Genomic DNA, 14,820 nt, shown 5'->3' with positions numbered 1-14,820 from the left:
GGCGTGTCATGTTCTTCTCGAGTCCGAGGTTCGGTCCAATAGGAGGCTGCTCCGTGTCCGATCTCGATGTGTCATCAGCAACGTGTCCGAACCGAGGAGCTGTCCGAAGCGGTCCAATTAGAAGCTGTCCGAAGCGGTCCGAACCGAGGAGTTGTCCGAACCGAGGAGCAGCCCATGTGCGAGTACCTGCGCACCCTCGCCTGCGGACCCTACTCTTTTAAGCCGACCTTCGGACCCTATAAATAGAAGGGTATGCGAACCCTCCCGGTTACTTTTGAGATTTTGCCATATTTAGCCCCTTTTTCCTTATTTTCTTCATCTTAACATTCCCCAAAGCCCCGGTATCGATTATAACCCCCGGAATACGCCACGAAGTGCCCGAGAAGCCCAGAAAATTTATCTTTTCGGTTTCGAAGCCCGACCATTCGCAGAGCCCGGTTTCTGAATAAAACTCCCGATTTTATTAGAAAGGATCGTTTTAGGAAACGAATTGCTGCCCGATTTTCATTAAATCAGGTGAGTGTGTAGTTACTTTCACCTTACACATAGATATGAAGTATTTTATATAAAATACGTGTTGTGTGAATATTTATTGTTTGTTTATTTGAGTTGGATGTTAAAGGAGTGATTTATACATGTTTTAAATAATTTAAACTGTATATGTATTTTTATCTACAAAAATGTTGGGTAAAACATGGGTAGATGAAATAGTGGGTGTGTGATGAAAGGTGAGTTGGATAAATGAGATGATCAGTAATATAGATCATAAGTTGAGGGTGAGTGGTGAAAGGAGATCATAAGTTGAAGGTGAGTGGTGAAAGGAGATCATAAGTTGAGGGTGAGTGGTGAAATATGAGATAAGCCCTTACCCAAACGGTGACCCCCGTCATTCAACAGAGTATGGATGACAACCATGGACTATTCTAGACGGTCTGTGGAACACTAGCAGGCTTGCAACCTGTAGGTGTGTGAACTATACGTTCATCAGGCGTACTCTAAAAACCCATTGACATGTATGACAGGGGCGAATACTGTCAATAATATTGTTGATAAATGAGAGCTATGGACTTAGCACCTGATGTATAAACCCTAGCGATAGTGTGACCTTGTGCCTATTCCTTAGGATTAATGCTTAGGAAGGAGTGATAGTTGAATCTTAGGGTAAATCCTTAAGAAATAAATAAGATAATGGGGTTGGGGTAATTTGGTTGATTGACTGTTGTTTAAGTATAATAAATTTATTTATTGTGGGTTGAAAACCCTATATGCTCACCAGGCTTCCAATCCTGACCCACTCAGCTTTTCATGATTACAGGTAGTGGACCCCGAGCATAGTCGGATGATGATGATGAGTGATTTTGGATTATAGGCCAGTAGTTATAAATAACTGTTGTAAGTCTTATAATGTCTTATTTATGCCTTTGATCTGTATCGGAACATGACATCCCGAGGTTTTGATATAAAAGGAAATTATATATTTCTTAAAGAAAGGTTTTGACAAACTTTTATCATGTTTTGTTTTGGGGACCAATTCTGCAATATCTTTTAAAAAGATTTCTCTGATTTTATTTTAAAAAGCATAAATTAAATCGGTCTTTTCTGGCCGAAAAATTAGGGGATGTCACAGTTGGTATCAGAGCATTAGTTTAAGCGAACTAAGAAATTGTAGGATTTCTAGACTTAAACTTAGAATGCTAAGTGATGATTGTGAGATGAGTGTCTACCATATTTTAGACACGAGCACTAGTTTATTTTAGGAAGGATGCCTAAAATGCTTTTATGTGCTAAATGCTTTGTGTTATATCTATAATGATGCTATTATTTGTTCGGATCTATGGTCTGTTGTCGACCGGATCTGGAAACCTTATTTGTGTAGGATTCTAAGCATATGATTACGAGATTAGAACTAACATGTAAACGTTTCGAAGTGATAAGGATATTTATACGTCTATCGTAAATAAAGCTTTCCTATCTTAAATTCTTACCCGGTATACCGAACGTTTGTTTGGGTGTACAAAACATTATGGTGAAGACTCATAGAGAATTGAGTAGATGGATGAAATGAAAAGCTTATGATAGTGATGATGGGCTTTGAGCATTCTAACACTTCCTAAGTGTACATGCAACCCTAATAACCTTGAATCTATGTTTTCTCTATATACATGCAAATTTCTTTTCAAGGTTATTTCCTAACTAGCATGGCATGGGGATTACATAGAACATGAAACTAGTAGAAATACATACCTTGTTGTTGCTTGGATTCCTTCAAGACTTTGTGAGCCTAGCACCCCAAATGTTGTGCCTCAAATGCTTCACACAACACCACAAGACTTGGAATAACTTGAGAGAATACTTCTTACACTTGAAAATTGGTTATGCCCTCACTAGAAAAACTAGGTCACGATTTTGCTAGCCATAGGGTTCCTTTTATAGTGTTGTCACAATTAGGGTTTACATATGAATGCCCTTAATTGTCATGACTCTTGATTTCTCATGACCCATGGGTTTGTAACTCCCATGGACTATCCATGGAGCTCCATATGGTTATAACCAAACCCATAAACCATGGATCATTAACCCACCATAAAAGAATTGATGATTGTCATAATCAACCCTATATATTTAATTAGTCTCACTTTGATCACCAAATTAATACTAGATTAATACTTGATCAATACTAATTAAATAATACTATTATTAATATATCAGAACTTATAATAGATTAATAATCATAAGTGCCTTATTCTCTCATCTAGTCTATCCAAGTATTGCAATGCCATGCAACCCAAATGGACCATGCCGGGTCAGGTCAAGTACATACCAAATAAAGTTATGGACTTAGACACTATATCCAACAGTCTCCCACTTGGATAAGTCTAATAACTATATTTGCAAATATGTCTTCAAAATCCTACTAGCAATCGTAGCTCTTTCAAAGTCTCTCGGAACTGAGATGATGATGATACGCCATTTAAGATAAGTGATCATATAATCCTCTGTTCTCATGACATCAGCCGGACAAACACATGGAACATGGTCTTACTTATTGTCCAACATTTGTTTCTCAATCTCTGATTTGTTTCGACATAGAACTAAATTGAACACATCAATTAAGTTCTGACCGGGCCCTGTACATAGGTCAAAACCAAATCATCGAGGGGCCCAAATATCGCTTCTATTTCTAGAAGGAACAGATAAACTTCGACTGATATGCTTGTACTAACTACTTGTTGAATTATTCACAAAGGAACGTTTTATGACATCGAGTTACCAATGCGTTTTCGTGCAATCAATGAATAACCAACTCATAGTCAACAACTCATATCTCTAGGTTTGAAGATTTATATGATATTACCATCTCACGATCACTCGAGATAAATTCCATGAAGTGATGCAAGTGAGCGTGGGTTGAATCCAATACTCAGCCCTTATGAGTACTCATGAATGTTGTAGCAACCATTGCATTGTCTAAAGCACTTTAGACAAATCATACAAGCCAAATTCATGACAGTCTTGATTCATATCTACTTCCAACATATGACTGATTGTGGATGGTTTGAATAATATGATATATACCATAACATAATTATTCTGGAAGTCAAAACATGCAAAGTGAAACACAAGAATAATACTAATCTTATATGGTCCCAACACTTTGAGTGTAAATAAAAACACCTTTTATTTAAGCACCATATTGATTACTCATTATTTATGTTTCGATTAATCAACTTTATGCTTGAATTAAAACATTAGTTGTCCCATGCTCCAAGCATGTACACTATGTTTTTCCAAACAACAATTATGCCATACTCCAAGTATGCATACTATGTTTACATATAGATCAATTGACAATATTCCAATGATGCTCATTTCACAATTCCAATCCTCGTTGTAAATGCAAGAATACCAAACTCTTGCCATTTACTGTAATCTGTTAGATTCTAAACTTATATGCAATGATCCCCTTGTAATGACTATACACAGAAGTCACAAAGACTTGGCAACAGACATTACAAAGTATTCCAATGGAAAACAATTCCATGGAAATGAAGTCTCAAATTCAAAGTACATTCCTTTGAACATCCTTCTTAGCATTAAGTTCTTTAATCTTACACATATTCAAAGAATAACTTCCACCTATGGAGACAATTCCATATTACCATTTTGACCATCACTTATGAACAAGAGTTGCCTCTTTTCAAAATATGTCAATATGGTCCTTACTCTATACTTCTAATTGTCCATGAGCAACCAATCTTTGGTAAACCTCAGATTGTCCTCGACAACTTTCCTTAATCATTTTAGTCATTTCCAGTTCTATTCCTTTTTCCATCTTAATGCCCTAGGCATTTGGAAAATTTAGAATGGATGAATATTATAGCACATGTAATCAAACCTATACCCAAAGCATATGGGACATGATTATGCTATAATTTTTTTTTATTTGCCATGTTCTCATAATTCGAACTATGAAGAGGGATGTCGTAATCATAATCGAATTTTGAGAACGCAACATATATAGAATTTCCTTATGTTGAACCATTCCAGCATAACATTCATATATATATTCTTGACTAAAGTAGATTAAATTCTCAATCTAAGCTTGTAGAATTGGAGTGAAGTACAAAATCCTCTCCCTTAATTATAGCAAAACAACTTTTTCAAGGCGAATTGAAACTTTTGTTTTCTATAATTAACATCATCCTCCCACTAGCATAATGATTATTATCTTACTAGCATAACACTTATGCTCCCACTAACTTTGACATGTATCCAGAGATCAGCTGGACTTTTAGAAACCAACACTTTATTGACTTTTCTACCAAAGTTCAGATTTCTGATACGCAATTTATTTGATAAGACTTTATCAAAACCATACACCTTTCCTTAGATAGCTCACTTGTGTGTCTAAACAATTATGAAGAGGGATGCCGTAATCATAATGTTTAGACCTTTTGTCATTCTCACAATTTCTATCTACTCAAAATCTACTTAGTGAAAGAGTTTCCTTACCATCATTTTCATGAATCGAAGAGAAACCTTATGACACTTAGATTTTTATGGTGTATGTGCTCCTATCCATGTGAATTTGTCATAACCATAATCACAAGACAAGGTTAGTGACAAATCCAAACTCATATAGACTGAACTTGTTCAATCTTAATTTCTTGCCACCTGGTAGCACAATGCCCACCATTGCTTCCGGGTTGTTATGCAAACAATTGAGAACTCATAGAACTCACAAGCATAATCAACTTTTAACTGGAATAGACACATAAATAAGAATATTTCAACACGATAGGTTACAAACCTCAAGTCGTGGGATAGTGATTAACAAAACTCTTGATTAGTTTTTGAAACTATTTCAGAATCTTTTAGACTCCCACTGTCCTCTTGACATATAAGACTTCTCTTTGTCAAGAACCATTTCTTGACAATACAAATATTCAAAAGCTAGTGCGGATTCTTATCAAGTTCAACACTTCTCACTATTGGTCTTAGCTGGTCTTTGTTTTATCCAAAACATCACAACTTACCAATCTCAAATGTACAAGAATAGGAAACACCTTACTCTACATTTGACAAGTGTTATGAACCTTCTAAAGACTATGTCACTCAAGTTACAATCTTGGAGTATTACTCCAGGATTTGTTTTTGGAACGAAGTATGAATTATCTTTTGATTTATCCATTTCAACAATTCACGATTCCTCTCCTCAGGCAACAAACACACTAAGGTGTCCTTAGAGGATCAATTGTGATATGGTTCCATAATCACTAAGATAATCATAAAACAAAATACACAAGTACTCTCCCATCTCTTTCAGATTGGAGAAACTTTTATCTTTCTGCCTTATTTGATTCTTCTTATTCATTCTGCCATACATTGAAACTTTTCCAATGTTTCAGAATTACACTTAAACTCGTAAGCATAACCATATTTACTAAACTTTAGTAAATCATAACGAATAATCTTATCTACCTTTGTGGTGGACCTGACTGGTGCACAACTTAATGTACCCGATCCTTTAGTCCTTCGCTTGACTCACATGCGAATGTGAACAAGGAATTAGTCTTAATTTACCAAAGATGAAAATTCTCATTCATCACACAATACAACTTGCATGATTCCAAGTTTCTATCCAATTGAAACTTGGGTGATGAGAATCTTTCCTTATTTGGTAAATTATGACACCACCACTAATGAAAGAATCAAATCCATTTACCCATATTGCTTATCAATGGAAACATATAAGCAACAACCTTTTTAACAAATGGCATTGTAAGGATACTTAAAATAAAATCAAAACCATTTTCTTTTATTTTTAAAACTTTGCGGAAAACTTATCCTTACAATCCATATGGAAAACTTGTTGTTATCTATTCCTAAGAAATATATCATAACTTTTAAGTAACAACTCAAAATTCTGATCACCGAACCATGCGATCGAAATCCATCTTCATGATCAGAATCAACATATACTTCCTTTAAGTTTCTTCACTCTTCTTTGATTCTTAAAACATCAATATGTGACCCAGTCACATCATGCAATAAGAATCTCAGAATAGAAACTTAATAAAGTTAGATAATGGACTTTACCTAAAGCAGAGTCAAACATTTGACTTTACTATCCTTATGGACTTTTAGGTAAATTTGGCAGCTTCGCAACCAATGCCCTTCCTTTGGCAACAGAAACATATGGACTCTTTGGAAACGGTACACAGACTTAGCCTTTCTCTTTACCATTTGGTCAACCGAGTTGACTATGGCCAATCCCTTTCAATTGGGAAGAAAAAGTTTTTCTGGACCTCCAATGTTACCATTGTCAATGTCCATGGAAGTTTGGGAAGTTGATCTTCCAATTAAACTTTTGCTTTACCAATGCTCCAAATCATTGCTGATTCAGCATCATCAAGCAAATAGGTAAGATCATTAAGGGTCATGTCGTGATCTGTCATCAGGGAGTGACTGAAGAACCAAGTCAACAGCCAGCTACCTCGATACTTCAACACCCGGCTCTCCCGGCTTGTCAATATGGGACTTAATCTCCAAGACCTAAGCACATATAGACTTTGTTTGCCAATAGGGATTGAGTGACTTAGAACTTATCAGGTCTTGAAACTTGTGGGATAAGGAGATTTATTGGAGGAGGTGGAGGAAGTGAAGTATGATTTCCTGTCCTACTAATGCACAACAAAGGGATTGATCTTTCACCTTGGTTGCCATTTGGGATATCATCTTCATTAGGAAGCTTGTTCCTAAAGATTTGGGAAGACCATAGCTATCTAAACTAGACATCTATAATGGGAGAAATTCAAGTTAGTTGATTTAAAGTCCTTAATATAACACCCAATATGAAATATTAAGGCTAGGACCCAACAACCTATTTATAACTGGAAGAGGGATGTCGTAATCCAAATTATAAAATGGTTGAAGGTAGGTAAATGACGATTTACCAATTTCCACCATAAAAACGAAATATTTTATTATTAGGTTTTATTGGTTTTGAAACTCCTAGATCTTTTGAGATACATTGAACTTTTCAATGGCATGTTTGAATCTCGATTGTGCCCTCTCAAGTTTGTGACTGGGATGCCGAGGATCACAAACAAGGTGTGAATAACCATACAAATTGACTTGGTACCCTCCACAATATTACCTAATCGATGTGCCGGTTAACGACACACGCTCCACCGATCTATAATAAGGTCAAGTTACCCTTTGCCACTCTTACTAGTCCATGTTAGTGTGTCGGTTAACCACACACGCTCCACTAACGACTTGGTAACGTACAAAGTGTAATTTTATGGGCTAGCACCAATTTCACATTTTCCTAAAGTAACTAAGATTTGGGAATTTATAATGTATAGTTACTTTATAATTCATTATACTTTTAACGAGTATTTAAAGTCGTGTCCTACCCGTTCGGCTAACGACCCTCCACCGATCAAGGAAGCGGTGGGTGAGAGTGGACACCCATTAAGTCACCATTTTATAGGCAACAACCTTATACCCCCCTTATAGACCGGCTTCGTGAATGAGGCCTACTAACGGTAAGAATGACATATTCTTATACATATCTATATAATAAAATTATAATAATAGTATAAGTGTTGATTTTTAAACCTTTTAAAAATCTAAGGTTTAATTTGGAATTAAAGTATTAAAGTGTAAGACTTTTCAAATTCCAAAACTTGAGGGCAAGATTTGAAACTATTCCAAGTCTCTTCAATTTGTCACTTATGAGTTTTAATGGTTCATAAAAATGAAGACTCTTCATTTTATGAAACCTCTTTAGTTCTTTAATCATAATTAAAAGAAGTGACTTTTGGTTATCCATAACTTGAGGACAAGTTATGGACACCATCATAGCCATTAAGATCATGAATTAAACACACATGGAGGTTACACATAATTCCTATGATCTTCTAAACTCATATGAACACAAATTCATGTCAAGCAATTTCAAGAAAATCATATAAACATATACAATACTTGAAAATTGATAAAGTCATGTAAAATGGGTTAACATAATCATTATCATTTTGAAAAACAGATTTTACAAGTTCAAAACAGATTGGGATAATGATCTTAATCCATTTCCAGCAACAAAACTCGAAAAAACTGCCCAGCACGCTCCTACTCGTCGAGTGCATTATTCTACTCGTCGAGTAGGATGAATTTGTTCATGGACTCGGCGAGTTCTCCCCATGGACTCGGCGAGTCCAGTCGTCAGAGTGCAGAATTTTCGATTTTTAAGCAGTTTTGCATCAAGTATACAGAAAACAATCCTAGGCTCTGATACCACTGATGAGCTTTGAGCATTCTAACACTTCCTAAGTGTACATGCAACCCTAATAACCTTGAATCTATGTTTTCTCTATATACATGAAATTTCTTTTCAAGGTTATTTCCTAACTAGCATGGCATGGGGATTACATAGAACATGAAACTAGTAGAAATACATACCTTGTTGTTGCTTGGATTCCTTCAAGACTTTGTGAGCCTAGCACCCCAAATGTTGTGCCTCAAATGCTTCACACAACACCACAAGACTTGGAATAACTTGAGAGAATACTTCTTACACTTGAAAATCGGTTATGCCCTCACTAGAAAAACTAGGTCACGATTTTGCTAGCCATAGGGTTCCTTTTATAGTGTTGTCACAATTAGGGTTTACATATGAATGCCCTTAATTGTCATGACTCTTGATTTCTCATGACCCATGGGTTTGTAACTCCCATGGACTATCCATGGAGCTCCATATGGTTATAACCAAACCCATAAACCATGGATCATTAATCCACCATAAAAGAATTGATGATTGTCATAATCAACCCTATATATTTAATTAGTCTCACTTTGATCACCAAATTAATACTAGATTAATACTTGATCAATACTAATTAAATAATATTATTATTAATATATCAGAACTTATAATATATTAATAATCATAAGTGCCTTATTCTCTCATCTAGTCTATCCAAGTATTGCAATGCCATGCAACCCAAATGGACCATGCCGGGTCGGGTCAAGTACATACCAAATAAAGTTATGGACTTAGACACTATATCCAACAAGTGAATGATACCTATCAGAAGATATCGTAAGAATAGTATCTTGCCTTTAGAATATGTTTGATAAAATAACATAATGTTTAGAGGGGTACGGTACGTCTGAAGTACACCTTTGATTGGCAGGATGATGGAATGATTGGTGTAATTTTTGAAGTTGTCCCATCGTCTGGAATTTCCATCACCAACCAAGTTGAAGTATAATTGATGATTGAAGATACGCATGGAAGAAGTCCTAGTAGAGTCTAGGAAAATTTTATGATTAATTGGACACATTCGTATGTGTTAAATTGTTTTGTGATTTTAGGACTTAGGGACTGCGAGACAGTACTTGGGACGAGTATGAGTAGGTGTGAATAGTAGTAGAGATCTATACTACTGGAAGCACAAGACTCACACTTGGATCAGGGAAAGTCACAAGGTTACCAAGGAACTAGTAATTGACTCCGTCTGATTCTAGTCTGTCGTTACCATCGTTTCGGTAATGACTAAGAAGACGATTGTTATTCCGACCTTAGAGGTCATATCGAATTGAGTCCGACTACGATGAGTTTGTTACGTGGTTCTGAGAACCAAGTTCTATGTAGCATTTGACTTAAGCCAAATGATTGAAGTAAAGGATGATCAAAGCGATCAATAGAAGTATCGCGTTCGTTGTTAAAGAAGTTGGGTTAGGTTGTGTTCTGACCCAAAGGGATAAAGTGATAGTGTATGCATCGAGGCAGTTGAAAGAGCATGAAAAGAACTACCCCACTCACGATTTGGAGTTGGCAGCGGTAGTATTTGCCTTAAAGATATGGAGGCACTATCTTTATGGTACCAAATGTAAACATTTCACTGATCATAAGAGTCTTCAATATCTCTTTAATCAGAAGGAATTGATACATGAGGCAACGGCGCTGGCTAGAGTTACTCAAGGACTTTGACTGTGAGATACTTTACCACCCTGGTAAAGCAAATATTGTTGCTGATGCTCTCATTCGGAAGGTAAATCTTGAAAAGAAAAGGCCAAGAGCGTTGAGAATTGAAGTTGTCTCGACAATTGTGGAAAGTATAAAGAAAGCTCAGGAGGAAGCTTTAGAAAAGAATGACCGAAAGGAGGAACGTTTGGGAAAAACGTTGGTGTTTGATACAAACGGTCAAGGACTAAAGGTATTCAAAGATGGGATTTGGGTACCTAAGACGGGAGGAGTAAGAGGTCTTCTGATGGAAGAAGCTCACAAAACCATGTACTCGATTCATCCCGGCAGTACGAAAATGTATAGGGATCTAAAAACCCTATTACTGGTGGCTGACGATGAAGCTCGATGTTGCTAAGTATGTGGCCGAGTGTGTAACATGTGCTAGGGATAAGGCACAACATCAGAAACCGTATGGGAGTTTAGAACCTTTGCATATACCCATGGGCAAACGGGAAGACATCACTATGGATTTTGTGACTAAACTGCCCAGAACAAGGAACGGTCACGACATGATTTAGGTGGTCGTTGATCGCTTCACTAAGAGTGCGCATTTTATAGCAGCCAACGAGAAATGGTCTATGGATAAACTTGTGAATTCTTACGTGAAGGAAATTGTGAGACTTCACGATGTTCCGTTAACGATTGTATCCGATCGTGACAGCTGTTTTACCTCAAGGTGTTGGAGGAGTCTGTAAGAGGAATTGGGTACCAAGTTGTGTTTGAATACAGCTTACCATCCGCAAACCAATGGTCAGAGCGAATAATCGATTCAAACATTGAAGGATATGTTGAGATCATATACCCTGGAATTCCAAGGTAAATGGGATGAACATTTACCTTTAGTAGAATTTTTCTAGGGTAATAGTTTCCACTCAAGCATCAAGATGACACCTTATCACGCTTTGTATGGGGAAAAGTGTTGAATGCCGTCATGTTGGCTGGAAGTTAGGGAAAAGCAGTTTATGGGACTTGAAATAGTCCATCAGACTGCTGAAAAGTTGAAAGTGATTAGGGAAAGGATGTTAGCTGCTCAAGAGAGTTATGCTGACAATAAAAGACAACTGATATCATTCGAAGTTGGAGATTCGGTTTTACTTAAAGTCTCGCCGTGGAAGGGACTTATAAGGTTTGGTAGAAGGGGAAAGTTGAGTCCAAGGTTTACTGGACCAATTAAAGTTCTTCATAGGATCGGGAATCAAGCTTACAAGCTAGAATTACCGGAAGAACTGGAGGGTATTCATAATACCTTTCATGTGTGTTATTTGAGAAAGTTCACGGGAGATGTGCCCGACATAATTCCCATTTCTGAATTAAGGTTGGATGAGAACAAGAGGTTAATTGGAGAACCTGAGGCAATCGTTGACCGTAAGACTAAGAAGTTGTAACGTAATATGGTCGATTTAGTGCTTGTGTGTTGGAAACATACGAATGGGCCAAATCCCACCTGGGAAAACGGAGAGTGACATGATGAGTCGTTACCCGCAGTTGTTTGGTGATATGTGATTCCGGGGACGGAATCATCTTAAGGGGGAGAGAATTATAATGCCCGTGTTTCTAGGCTAGACATTAATATTGACATGATAGTCTAGGTTAACCTTTGTGACTCATTTTGAAGAAATGAAAAGGAATTATGTGAATATTATGTGTTTTATGTGTTATATGCTTAATTATTAGGGTTTAATTAATTAAGACTAAAAATGAGCGTCGAAAATAAATATTAGATAAAGCTGATATTTATTAAGAAAGTTGTAGTGGGCGTGACAATGATTACGGATATATAAAGAATGCCGAAATCCGACTTATAACGAAGAAGTTATGACCTGTCGAAGTTTCACGACAAACCGACACGGTGTCGAATGTCGTAAAAAGTGAGTTTTTGATAAACTACTTTTTAGACTTAGTGATCTAAACGAAACTTGTAGTGTTCGTTAAACCGAGAGTAGGTATAAAAAGAACGCCCAAATCTGACTTCGTATGAGGAAGTTATGATTTTTCGAAGTTTCAGCTTAGCAGTAGACAGCTAAAAACTCGAATTTTAGATCGAGAGATTTTTAGCCGACATGACCTAAACGAGAATCGAAGGTCTCGTCATTAGTAGCACAACGGTAAAAATTCTGACGAAAACGGACGTCGGATGAAGAAGTTATGAATTTTTAACAGATTTCCTGTCCCGGTCTGTTAAAAATAATAATTTAAAAATTAAATTCAAAATTAGCCGACGAAGTCTAAACAAAAGTTGTAGAGCGTAATTTTACCTACGCGTTCATATAAAGAACGTCAAAAACGGAGCTCGTATGCGAAAGTTATGGATTTTATAAGATTTGGCGCGAAAATCGAGATAAATCCCCAAAACCGAGGAATTTCGCACACGTGGACTTCAGCCACGTGTCCTCGCTTCGCATCCGACGCGTGTCCGAAAGCTGCTGAATCACCGAAGCCACCTGGCGAGGCGTATCATGTTCTTCTCGAGTCCGAGGTTCGATCCAATAGGAGGCTACCCCGTGTCCGATCTCGGTGTGTCATCAGCAACATGTCCGAACCGAGGAGCTGTCCGAAGCGGTCCAATCAGAAGCCTCCAGCGAGGCCCTCGCACGCGCAGCCCATGTGCGAGCACCTGCACACCCTCGCCTGCGGACCCCACTCTTCTAAGCCGACCTTCGGACCCTATAAATAGAAGGGTATGTGAACCCTCCCGGTTACTTTTGAGATTTTGCCATATTTAGCCCCTTTTTCCATATTTTCTTCATCTTAACATTCCCCAAAGCCCCGGTATCGATTATAACCCCCGGAATACGCCACGAAGTGCCCGAGAAGCCCAGAAAATTTATCTTTTCGGTTTCGAAGCCCGATTTTCATTAAATCAGGTGAGTGTGTAGTTACTTTCACCTTACACATAGATATGAAGTATTTTATATAAAATACGTGCTGTGTGAATATTTATTGTTTGTTTATTTGAGTTGGATGTTAAAGGAGTGATTTATACATGTTTTAAATAATTTAAACTGTATATGTATTTTTATCTACAAAAATGTTGGGTAAAACATGGGTAGATGAAATAGTGGGTGTGTGATGAAAGGTGAGTTGGATAAATGAGATGATCAGTAATATAGATCATAAGTTGAGGGTGAGTGGTGAAAGGAGATCATAAGTTGAAGGTGAGTGGTGAAAGGAGTGATGGATTTTGAGCATTCTAACACTTCCTAAGTGTTCATGCAACCCTAATAACCTTGGATCTATGTTTGTCTAATAATCATGCGAAGTTGAATTCCAAGGTTATATTCCTATTTAGCATACATGGGGAACATTTTTAACTTGAATGAAAGATAGAATAACTTACCTTGTTGTTGATTATGATCCTTGAAACCTTGTGAGCCTAGCACCCCAAGTGTGATGCCTCAAATGCTTCACACAACACCAAATGCAAAGGAGTAAACTTTGAGAGAATCTTACACTTGCAAAATCGGCTCTAGCCCTCTTGTTTCTTATTGTCGCCGATTTTGGTGGAGAATGGGTTTCTTATATAGTGTTGACACATCTAGGGTTACACCATGTAAACCCTAATGTGTCATGACTCTTCATTTCCATGACCCATGGGTTTGTAACTCCCATGGAGCATCCTATGGGTGGAACCCAACTTGATAATCCATGGAGCCTCTTAGCCCACTATATAAGATATGGAAGATTTACATAATCTACCCATATATTTAATTAGTTATCTTTTGATCACTTAATTAATTCTAAATTAATTCTTGATCAAACTAATTAAATAATATTATTAATATATTAGAACTTATAATATATTAATAAACCATAAGTGTTATTTCTCTCATTTTAGTTTATCCAATTGCATGGTGCCATGCAACCCAAATGGACCATGCCGGGTGGGGTCAAGTACATACCAGAAATAGTTATGGACTTAGACACCTTGTCCAACAAGGAGATCATAAGTTGAGGGTGAGTGGTGAAATATGAGATAAGCCCTTACCCAAACGGTGACCCCCGTCATTCAACAGAGTATGGATGACAACCATGGACTATTCTAGACGGTCTGTGGAACACTAGCAGGCTTGCAACCTGTATGTGTGTGAACTATACGTTCATCAGGCGTACTCTAAAAACCCATTGACATGTATGACATGGGCGAATACTGTCAATAATACTGTCGATAAATGAGAGCTATGGACTTAGCACCTGTTGTATAAACCCTGGCGATGGTGTGACCTTGTGCCTATTCCTTAGGATGAATCCTTAGGAAGGAGTGATAGTTGAATCTTAGGGTA

Source organism: Lactuca virosa, chromosome 5 (assembly GCF_052849685.1).
Source record: "Lactuca virosa cultivar CGN04683 chromosome 5, Lactuca_virosa_CGN04683_v6, whole genome shotgun sequence".
Taxonomy (NCBI): Eukaryota; Viridiplantae; Streptophyta; class Magnoliopsida; order Asterales; family Asteraceae; genus Lactuca; species Lactuca virosa.
This window is presented reverse-complemented; position numbering follows the sequence as displayed.